The sequence below is a fragment of the Vidua macroura genome, chromosome 1 (assembly GCF_024509145.1).
Source record: "Vidua macroura isolate BioBank_ID:100142 chromosome 1, ASM2450914v1, whole genome shotgun sequence".
In the NCBI taxonomy this organism is placed as follows: domain Eukaryota; kingdom Metazoa; phylum Chordata; class Aves; order Passeriformes; family Viduidae; genus Vidua; species Vidua macroura.
In genome coordinates, this window is record NC_071571.1 from 22,635,523 (window position 1) to 22,647,763 (window position 12,241).

The following is a 12,241-nucleotide window of genomic DNA, read 5'->3' on the forward strand; positions in this document are numbered from 1 at the left end:
TCAGAGAAATTGGGAAAGGTGGTGTCTCCCTTCCCAGACTTGTGAAAACTGTGATAAAACCAATTAGCCATCTGTGCATGTATTGTAATTGGTGGTTCGTGCTGTCATGGGTAGTTAAAGAACAACCAGGCTTTTGTATGTTTATCTCTCAACATACTGGGTGCACACAGATTAATGAGACTCCCCAGGAATATAAACACCCCTGGTGCAAGTGTAGAGCATGAGATGTGTATTTCTATTGCAACATTTCAAATAGAAACTGTTTATTTTGGAAGTGCCAGATCTGTGTCTGGCATATGAAATTCAAAACAGCCGTAAGATGTTTAAAAGTGATCTTTTGTTCAGTTTTTAATACCACTGTGGCTTCCAGTGGAATCTTTGTTTGAATTCTTCTTGTCTGAATTTTTATTGCTGTAGTAATTGTTTCTGCTAGTACTGTCTTTTTACATTTTAAATTATTTCTGCAACCTTTTCTGAGGATAGACAGGTACTCCATTAGACATATAAGCCCCCAATATTATAAGTTCTAAAGCATTTAAGGATTTTTTTCAATCATTTTTGTTAAAAATGTTGTCAGACAGCAGCCATAATTTTATGCTGAAATACCTTATGCATAAAGGCTCTCCCACTTCTGTTGGGAATCATACCTCAAAAGAGGTGTTCTACAGCATTTACATTTCTGAGGCCTTCATACCTTTCCTCAGTTAAACTTTAGGTTGCAGTTTGTCCTTGAAATGCTCTAGGGGAATCATAATTTATATGTTATCATGCTTCTCCTATTTAAACTTCTTTTTCCACTTCATAATTAAATGCACTATTGGTTTTTGTGGTAAAACTTTTGTTTTGCTTCTGATGCTGTAAGGGGTTTTGTGAACAAAAAAATTGCTTCTCTGTCTATTAAGAGCATAGTAGAGTGAAGATGTATTTTAATGACTAAGCTCCTAGGGCAATGCTAATTTTATTTTTAAGTATCAATTTAGAAGATATCTTACTATTTGAAAGAGCAACAGAATAATCAAGCATTGGTGACTGCTTCTTACAAGTTTCTAAGAAAGTGTGTTCACTGCTACATAGTTTAGTCCATGAACTATATGGCTCATGTTGTCTCTTTTTTTTTTTTTTTTTTTTTCTTTAAGGGGATTTGACTTTGTTTTATGATACGTTAAGAATAATTTTCATAGTAGCTTTCTGCTAAATCAATCCAATTAAATATAGTACCAGGTTTGAGTTTTTTCCCCCCCAGAAGATTTTGCAAGTGGGTTTAGTGCATCCACGAATGGAAGGGAGAGCTGGTGGATACCATGGGGAGGCTGCTCATGATCATCTTTGGAAGGTCATGATAATCTGTCCAAAAGACTGGAAGAAAGCAAACATTATCCAGACCTTTGGAAGGGGTGGCAAGGAGGGTGCAGGGAAATACCAGCCGGTCAGCCTTACATCAATCCCTGGAAAGGTGATGAGCCTCTCGATTTGGAGGCCATCTCTACCCAAATTTCTCTCACTGTTTGGAAGCACACCCCTCCCACATCTCAGTACTACAGAGAGCTCTCATGCAAAACTAAATGAAGTATTTTGTAGAGTTTTTGGTTTGAAACATTGTGCTGTAAATCCTGTAGTGGTGATTTAAGTGGAAGAAGATGTCCATTCACAGCCTTCAGCCTGTCAGTTCTATGGAATCATTCCCCTTGTTTGTCGTACACCTTAATTTTTCCCTTTCCTCATGTAATAGGATTATTCAACTTGATACAAGAGAGATAGATTTAAGCTAGATAAATTAATCAATATATTTTTTCCATGTCATTTAACCAAAAGAAGTTTTATTTGAATTTGAATTTGGTAGACCAAACCAGCATGTTTCCTTTAAAATTTCCTTTCAAAAAATTAATAAAAATCTGAAACAAGGTAAGGAAAATTCTCTCCCCTTTCTGAAATCAATATTTTGCTCCTTTTAAAATTATTAAAACATAGGAGGCTTCTTGAATTTTTTTTATAGGCCATGTATTTGCTCTTGAATAAATCTCTTGACATTTGAATCTGTCCCAGCCCTCTGCAGCCACATGAAAATCCATGTTCTTCCGCTTAATAAGATCATAGAACAATAGAGTCTATTTTAGAACATACTGTAATGGGGTTCAGCTCTAGGGTTATGGAAAGAGATGGTCTGGGGAGGGAAAAAAACCTCTTAGGTGCAATACTCTGTGAGGATGTGTGCTCTGTGAACATTTAAGCTGCAGCAGCTGTGCCACCACTAACTGTATTTCATAGAAGTATTTTTAATAGTATGTGGAAGAGGCTTTTCTCTTGTCCTTTCTGAAGTTTTTTATCTTCAGCAGCTCACTCCTCCTGAGATGCTTTCTATTTCTCACCTAAGAAGTCCTGGGAAAATAGATAAGCTGCTCAACATGCATTAAAGCTTTATCAGCTTCTGGACTGAAGTGCCCTTCAGTGAGAATGCCCAGGTGAATGCAACCCTCTTGTCTGAATTACTGAGATAAAAGAGGACAAGAAAAGCAGTCTGCAAGGGGGTAGCAACCCAGACTGTAAAGGGTTTTATAGGTCAAAACCAACCCTTTGTATTTAACCTAAGAACAGATGGATATTAGTGCAATACCTGCACTTCTGGTGCTTGTTTCCTGGGACTACTTGACTCAGCATTGCATCACTTTGAGATTTGACATGCCTTTCTGCTGATCATCATTCTATGCCAATTTGATTAGTAAAGAACAAAAGTATGGGTGACAGCAGTGAAACCCTTGTCCATTAGGTAGTTTCTAGACAAACTGAGCTGGAAGGAGGGGAGATGATTCTCACAGCTGCTTATCATATTTTATCATGAGAACCAAAAATATTCTTAAATCAGGGGTTACTTGAGTGTTTCTATTTAGTTTGTCAACCACTTGTTTAATCTCATGTCATGCCCCCATCTAACCCAGTGTTCTGCTATCATCAGATTTTCCAGTCATTGTGATTTGTGTGATGATTATACGTCTGTCACATGTGCTGTGTATGCCATGCAGAACTGGCAAATTATCAATTTTTGAGACTTAGAGGGGAATAGCAATTAACCCTCCAGGTAGGAGAGAAAGACGTGAAAGATGGATGAAAAACTGACATATTAAAAAAAGTTATTTAGTTGAACTGCCAAAAGTTACCCAGGGATTTTGCAATATAGATTATTTGGATGATAAAATGATAATGGTATTTCATGCTATTACATATAAACTAATGCATATGAAGAAATTAACTGCAGCTATGCATATGTAATGGTCAGTCTAAACAAATTACATTGTTCTGGGGAAGAATTGTAGGACCATGGGATGATAGTGTGAAAATAGTGATTAGGTGTTAAGCAGTACTCTGAAAAATAGGTGAACTTTCAGAAACAAATAGGAAAAGAAAGGAGAACTAAACCATAGCTGTCATGAAGTTATTGAAGGAATACTGTTTTTATAAATATATTAAATATTAAGCCTTATAAAACAGAAATGACACAGTGCATGTCCTTCCTGTGCTGGGACCCCAGAGCTGGGTGCCGTGTTCCAGGTGGGGTCTCTCTCACCAGAGCAGAGCAGAGGGACAAAACCTCCCTGCCCTGCTGCCCACGCTGCTTTTGGTGCTCTCATCCACCAGCACCCCCAGGTCCTTCTGGGCAGGGCTGCTCTCAATCCCTTCATTCCCCAGCCTGTGCTGATACTGGGGGTTACCCCAGCCCAGGTGCAGCACCTTGCACTTGATCTTGTTGAACCTCATGAGATTTCTATGGGCCACTTCTCAAGCTTGTCCAGGTCCCTCTGGATGGCATCCTGTCCTTCAGGCGTGTCAGCTCCACCACTCAGCTTGGTGTTATCAGCAAATTTGCTGAGGGTACACTTGATCCCTTCATCTATGTCATTAAGAAAAATATTAAATAACACTTGGGTTCCAATATGAACCCAAACCCAAAGCCTTTCATGTGAGTATCTCAAAGTGAAAATGAAGGGAAGCTAAACTAATGAAGTGCTTTCAAAGAAAATGAGAATTTTGGTGCGTGACATATTCAAACTTAAGAAAGAGATGGAGGTGAACGCATCATTTTGTGTTAAGTTTAATTCATTTCTAGAAAGCTTTTTTCTCCTAGCTAAAATACTGTGGATGACTTTGAAATAGGGCATCACTGAGCTTTGTCCCTCTAGGAGATCAGCTGTAGCAATATATATAACTCAAAAATTAAACATTTTCAGGGATTCATCCCTGGGATTTATACTGGTAGATATTAAAAACTATTGTTATTTCTTTATAATTGTCTCTAAAGAAAAACTTTGTAAAGTCTCTCTCTAGTATTCATTATTAAAATTTGTGTCACAGAAATATTACTATCCTTTCCTGATTAGCGTGTTTTTGGTTTTTTTTTTTTTTTTTTTAATTGCAAACATGAGTATTGTCAGCTCTCTGGGTGTCCTGGGTTACATTGTGGGATGTAACCAAACTATGTATTCTACTCCCATGAACATTACTCCTGATGAACTGTTAATAGTGGGTTGTTTGCAACAGCTGCCCAGTGCACATCAACCCTAAGGCTGCACCTAGGTGTTTGATAAGGGAAAGAGGCAAACCCTTGGTAGCAAGGTAGTATTTCTCACAAATTGATTCAGCTGTCATAACAAAACTCAGCCTAAAGAGGTCCTCTCTGCCAAGGGACTGTAATGGCTCAATAGCCCCACTGGGCAGCTGTAACCACCTAGGCCATCAAGGACTCCCCAAAATATGCTGTGATGTATAGGATTACATCCTTCCATTGTGAAATTCCCCACTCTGGGGAGGTGCTGGGCATTCCTGCCTGAATCTGACCATATATAAACTGGGCACTTTTGGGTCTTGGGACACCGCCAAAGAAGCTAATCTGAGCATGCCCATGTCCCTGGGCTATGTGCTGGGGCTGGGCTGCAGAGCCACAGGTTTCACCACCCACTCTGACATCAGGCCTGCTTGTGGTGCCAATGACCCCGTGGATGATCATCATGCCCCGCTGGGGAAGAGAACTGTGGGGGACCAGATTAAGCAGAAGCAGACAGCAGATGATGAAGATGAGAAATTGAATAACACCAATTATGATGATTTCACTGAGAGCCTGTTCTCAAGTGGCCCCTATGAAAAAGGTGATGAGGAAACAGATGCTATTTAAGTGGCTTTGGATAAGAGGATGGATGAAGGCAGAAAAAAGAGAAGGGAACAACAAGAGGAAATAGGAAAATACCATATGGAACAACCCAAAATTCAGCAGCAGTTCTCAGATTTGAAGTGGAAGTTAGCAGAGGTTACTGAGGAGGAGTACCTGAGTATTCCAGAGGTTGGTGATGCCAGGAACAAGTGTCAGAGGAATCCTCTGTATAAGAAGCTGACTCCTGTCCTTGACATCTTCTTTGCAAAGCATTTACAGTCAGGAGAGAATCATACTTCCATAGACCCACACCAGACACAATTTGGTGGATTGAATACTTCATATCTAGGGGGAATGAATATGCCATACCCAGGAGGAATGACACCAGGCTTGATGACACTTGGGACAGGTGAATTGGATATGAAGACTGGCTAAGCTGGGAGCACCTTGATGGATACAAGGCTAAGCCAGCTGTCAGACTCTGTGAGTAGCCAGACTGTAGTGGACCTGAAAGGGTATTTGACAGACTTGAATTCAATGATTCCCACACATGGAGGAGATATTGATGATATGAAAAACGCCTGTTTATTCCTGAAACCTGTCCAAGAGACCAATCCATGAACCCAACTGGAGATCACTGGCAAACTCCAGGTGGCTTGAAACCACATCTTGAAAGGAACAGAGATGTGCCGTAAGACTGAAGATATTTGGTTGGAAGCTGCTCAGCTTCAGCCTGGAGATACAGCCAAGGTTGTTGTGGCCCAGGCTGTCCAGCACCTTCCACAGTCATTCTGGATTTATATCAGAGCAGCAGAGCTGGATATGGATATCTGTGCCAAGAAATGTGTCCTTGGGAAAGCCCTTGGGCATGTTCCAAACTCAGTGCATTTGCGGAAAACAGCCATGGAGCTGGAGCAACCTCAGGATGCCAGGGTCATGCTGAGCAGGACTGTGGAGTCCTGTCCAACCAGTGCTGAACCATGGCTGGCACTGGCAAGTCTGGAGACATGCGAGAATGCTCATAATGTCCTTAACAAAGCCCAGGGGAATATTCTGATGGATTGTCACTTCTGGATTACTGCTGCCAAACTGGAGTAAACCAATGGAAACACCCAGATGGTGAAGAAAATCACTGACAGAGCCATCACATCTCAGGTGTAACAGTGTGGAACTCAACAGGGAATACCAGATACAAGATGCTGAGCAATGTGATAAAGCTGGAAGTGTATCCACATGCCAGGCATTCATGCGAGCTGTGATTGGGATTGGGTTCGAAGAAGAAGATCAAAAACAACCTGGATGGAAATGCAAACAGTTAAGTTGCTCATAGTGCTCTGGAGCATGCCTGAGCCATTTATGCCTATTCCTTGCATTTTTCCTGAGCAAGAAGAATGTGTGGCTGCAAGCAGCCTACTTTGAAAAGAACCATGGATCCAGAGAATCCTTGGAGGCTCTTTTGCAGAGAGCTGTTGCTCACTGTCCCAAAGCAGAAGTGCTATGGCTCATGAGAGCTAAATCAAAGTGGCCGGCAGGAGATGTGCCAGCAGCCAGAAGCATCTTGGCCCTGGTTTTCCAGGGCAACCCCAACAGTGAGGACATCTGGCTGGCTGCCATGAAGCTTGAGTCAGAGAACAATGAATATGAAAGAGCAGGGAGGCAAAGGCTCACAGCAGTGCCCCCACAGCAAGGGTCTCCATGAAATTTGTGAGGTTGGGATGGGTGCTTGGGAATACTGCTGCAGTCCAGGAGCTCTGTGAGGAAGCCTTGAAGCACTATGAGGACTTCCCCAAACTGTGGGTTAAGAAAGGACAAATTGAGGAACAAAAAGAGCTCGTAGAGAAAGCATGGGAGGCTTTGTAATACAAACTGTATATGGAATCATCGCTAAACCCACAAAATGCCTTATTTGTCTTATAAGTTGCAAAACTAATTGGCACTGTCTTGCATTGTATTTTGTTTCAGACAGTGACTTTTTAAGTGAAATTCCACCATACCAGATAATGCATCTGGTATAGTGCAACTATTGGTATTGCAAAGCAAGTTTAACAGCATATTGTACTTGGAATAACATGTGCATTCCATTGTGCATTGTCGTGCATTCCATTGTGCAATATTACCACTGCTTCACTTGCCATCTTAAGATAAAAATTATTTTCTTTGCATTCAATGCATTTGTATCATTGCTGGATTGTTTTATTAAGGTCATGTCTTCTTGTACTCTATGTATTCTAACTCAAACTAAACTCAAAATTCTCAATTTAAGGAAGGGGGTCATATTTTAGGTCACCTGTGATAGCAAGGATATGAACTGGGGTTGGACAGGTGTTCATCCAGCACTCAGTTTCTGGACACAACTTCTTAAGTGTTTTGTTAAATAATTTCTTCATGAAATATTATCAGTTTCTTTTGAAGTGGGTAGCTAGATGTCTAAATGACTCTCACGAGTGAGTAAAATTTCAAAAGTGTTCATTTTTTCCTTGTATATTGAGTCTACAGTTGCCAAAATGGAAGAGTTTGTGTTGAGAAGCAGTGGCTCTCCTTAGCCATGCATTTTCTTCTATGAGGAGAAAATGGGCTCATATGGATATATGAAACTTTTACAAATTACTGCATTTGCTTATTACTTCTTGGAGAGGAGGGAAGTGTTAGCTGCCTTTCTTCCTTGCTCCCTGTCTCCCCTCCTCTCAGATGACTCAGTGTAGACTAATGGAACTGGGATATTACTTTCAAGTTCATTTTACTAATGTGTAGTATGACCACACAGAACAGAAGTAACTACTGGCATTTTTTTACTATGCCATATTACTAAATGATGGTTTGCATTTTTAGTTAATTGACCATCAGAGCTGTGACATTGTGTAATTTCTCTGGTTTAAGTGTAGCAATTTTCTATCATCTTGAAAAGCTCCAAAGATACCTCCTTACAGGTGAAGAACTGCTCCAGGTGCTACATAGCATTTTGCAGTCTGCCCTGGGATGAAAGTGTTGGCAGGACTTAAAGTACTGATAATGTGAAACTTGTACTTGCAGTTGGCTTCCAGGGAGAGTTTTAAAATCTAAATTGAACTCCATAGTTATTTGACTTTTTTTTTAGTTATTGTATTGAAACTTTTTTAAGATTAGTTACTCTCCCCCACTCCCTTGGAAGAAACCCAGTCCCATGCTACAGGGGTCTTTGTGTGTTCCATCAACTCCATTCTTAATTCTAGATAGCCTTTGCCTTCCAGCCAGGTTCCCCAACCCTCTCTGTGGTACCACGGGCAGCAGCAGAGCACATATTTGTGCTCTAGCCATGTTCAACTACAGTCTACAAATGGTGTTGGGAGTAGGGCAAGGGATGGGGCTAGCAGAGGAGAAGGAGGGGGATAAGAATAGTAAAAATGCTGGGAAGCCTGCATGGATGAACAAAGACTTCCTAACAAGAGTCAAATGTAGAAAGGAATTATATAGAAGGTGGAATTGAGAACAAGTAATGGGGAAGGAATACAGATGTGTCTTCCAAGCATGTACTTACAAAAGACAAAGCCCACCTGGAACTGGATCTTTTGAGGAAGGTCAAAGACAAAGGCAACAAGAAGAACTTTAATGCAATAAATAGATTTTTTTTAAAAAAAATTTCAGTACAGCAAAAATAATTAACTTTTAATTATGGGAGGTTTGTGTTAGTTGTATCTCACTGCAGAAAGGCCCTGCAGAGAGAGATTTAGACAAAGTAAGACCCCTTGGCAATGATCAACTGTATGAAGTTTAACAAGGGTGAGTGCCAGGTTTTGCATCTGGAGAGGGTCAATCAAGTATGGACAGACTGGAGAATGACTGGAAAGCAGCCCTGCAGGAATGGACACAAATGTCTCCTGGCACATATTGGTCTCTACAGGGGCTTACTCACTATCTTATTTTTTCTTTTTCCTGAGCATCCTTCTGTCCTGTTCTCCCTCAGCCTCAGACAAATTTATTGTTGACAGAATAAGGCCAAAATTGTAAACATTGTGAAAGTATTTTCTCATAATTTCAACTGGAAACTCTTATTCATGTTTTCTTCTGGGCCTCACACTTGAAAGAGAGGAGAAGAAAATTTTGTCCAAGAGAGTGGAAGTCATGTTTTTTCAGGAGATCTGAAGCCACCTGTCTGGTTAGAAACCAAGTTGACAAACTGAGAAGTCTGGAGATGCCCGTGTGACTAAGGTTGGGAAAAGGAGGGGAAAAGAAAACAACTACTACATAATTTTGGAATAATCTTATAGAATTTGTTTACGCCATTCAGTTTTATATGTTACTGGAGCCACTGATGCTAGCTTCAGGTGTGAGTAAGTATGTCAACATGTGTAAGTCTTGGTGATGATGGCAGGACCTGAGCAAATGAGTTGAGTTTGAGCACACTCTGCTTTCTTCAGAGTGGAACTCTACAGGGGAGTCCATTTCCTTCTGTGATGGTTCTGTGATGAGGGTCACTGGAGCTGCCCGGGGTGGAGCCCGGGCTGTGTTTTGCCTGCTAATTCATTTTACCTCATCATTACATAAAAATGAAAAATATTTCGGGATGTTGAAGATCTCAGCTGAGCTGCATGCTTCTCCTCCTGAGGGTTTCACTGATGTACACATTACTATTCCCTGTCCTAGTATAGTCTGTCCAGTGCTCCCCCAACTCCAGGAGATTTCTGGGGAGCCAGGAGCCATCTGAAGCACAGGCCAGCAGGGGTTGCTCTAGGAGTAGGAGATGGAGAAGATGTACTGCTTCCTTTTTGGAGAAGCCCTCCCTGAGGGTTTGCCCTCTCTGAGGGTTTACTCCTGCTGCCCTCTTTTCCCTCCTACCACACTCAAGCTTTCTTGGGCTGAGTAGTGGATTCCCAGCATCGAGTAGGTGTCTATTGCTTACTCACAGCTTTGTGTATTTTGTGCATTTATAAATTAAATACTAAGTTTCATCCTAAAAATGCTGAAACTAACTTGAGAGTTCATATTTTGACTGAATAAATTTTAAATACTTTTTAATATTTATTGCTTATGTAAAAGTGGATAGTGGTATTCATAGTACTTGTTTCCAGGGGCCCATAGATTATTTCTGTAATGTAATTTTGTCACTCTAGAACTTGCTGGTATCTTTCAGGGCTGGGACAAAATTGAATTGGGACTGATTAGTTTCATCCTTTTATTGAATGTTGAGTTTTCCCCCTTAATTCCTGTGAAATCACCATTAGCTATTTTGGCTGCAGTTCTGTGTTGGGTTGAGGCAGTGCTACACTATAAATCAATATCTTTTCAAAAAGACTGCTGTAAATTGCCTAGATAGCATATGCATGGTTACTTTGGCTGCAATGCTGCTGCAGAGCCTGGATACTCTGCCTTTCTGGGAACTCCACAGGCAAGTCCATCATATATTAAAAAAAAAAAAAATCTTTTTAGAAAGAGCATAGTATTGCTGATGAAATTTAGACAGAGAAATATTGTACCCTCGGTGCTCATCTGTACCTTTTATATTCTACTCCACTGGGATTACCCTGTCTTGAGGGATTTCTTTGTTTGCTGCTTTAGATTTCCCCCTTTCTTAGCTTAGTACAGCCGTACCATTTCAGCTTGCTAGTGCAGAAAGATGTGAATTCAGTTGCTGAATGAGCCCGGCCTGACTGCAAACACTAACATTGCTAGAGAGATGCCAAAGAGTTGCAGGTGAATCGGACGTGATCTAGGCAACAGCAAAACGGTAAGATGGGGCTTGTTTAAATCTCTGGGATTAATTGGGTGCTGGGGTTTCTTGTTTCAACCTGAAGCCTAGTTATCACATGCTTCTAACTTGAGCAGGATTCATTCTGTGTATGTCAGGGTGGGTTTTCTCAGGAATGCTTAACATCCAGGCAGAGGGAGGCGGTGGGAAGCTGGGAACGCCACATGAGACCTCTCGGCAGCCACCCTGGTGAGATTCCCCAGCAGTGCTGCCTGCGGTTTGTAAATACCAGGGAAAAGGTAGGGGAAGGCTTAAAAGCGATGCTTTTCTCGGTACAGCTTTGTATCTCTCTCTCTGGCAGCCTTATTTATAATTGTATTAAGAGGATAGTATGGGCAATTTTTCCCGATACATGCTTGGCTGAACGCCCTCTGGGATGAGTGAGTGAAGGACGTGATCAGCCACTTCTTCATCTCTGCTAACAAGTCTGTGCATCTTGCTATATCTGAATAAATGTCTGTAACAGTTACAGATTTGCTGGGTGGTAGAAGATAAAATTAAAATGATCCTTTATAGAAACATACTATTTCATGGATGTCAGAATATTGTTTTGCCTTGTTAACCTCTGTCATGATTTTATTCCTCTTGCACGTTGTCTTTATTTAATATAACAAAAAGTGAGGTAGTCTTTTTAGGTAGTCATTCTTGAATGCTTATGTAGGAGTGTGTTGACAGCGGTTTGGATCTTAGTGGAATATTTCAACATATGAAAGCTTAGAGCAGCAGAATGTTCAGGGAAAGAGAGGAAGAAAAGCGCAGCAGTTACCATTAGTACAAGACAGAAAGATTAAATTGTGGCCATAGTATGGAATTATTTTAATTATTTCTGATGACTTAACTGACAGCTAGTGTGTTTCAGTTGTAGATCAAGCCATAGAAAACTAACTCTCAATAGAAATCCATTGGAGCTAAACAAAAAAATAGTATTTCACCATATGTTCTACTATTTAAAGGAAATGAACTGTGATAGTAACGGTAGAGTGATGAGAGATGGGTTTTGCTATTACTAGTTAAGGACAAAAGCAAAGGGGCTTTTTTCTAGAGGAGAATGCTTATCTTTATGCAGCATGTGAATTATACTCCAAGAAGAGATCAGTTGTATATCAGTGTGGGATCAAATAACTAGTTTGACAGGGATTCATGTTTTCTTTTTCTGTACTTGCCAATTAAAGGGTTCTTCTTCTTTGTCACTGAATATGATTAAAGGGTAAAGATTCAGTCCTACATCAATTATTTTATGAAGATTTCATTATTATTTTGCTGGAGTTCCTTCTTTAAAAATGCTGTATATACTGTGATGTAAGTGATGTGAGGTGGTCAGTTTTCACACTATATACAACCTTAATATACACAGTTTTTTTATCAGAAAGTAGAGATGCCTT

The 12,241-nt window shown here is 40.5% G+C and overlaps 1 protein-coding gene and 1 pseudogene across 2 annotated transcripts in view; both read left to right on the forward strand.

Moving 5' to 3' along the window:
- The window catches only part of CDK14 (cyclin dependent kinase 14), a 323,842-nt gene that overhangs the window by 54,903 nt on the left and 256,698 nt on the right, over window positions 1–12,241 (forward strand). The window lies entirely within an intron of this gene.
- Window positions 4,886–8,686, forward strand: LOC128803833 (pre-mRNA-processing factor 6-like; annotated as a pseudogene).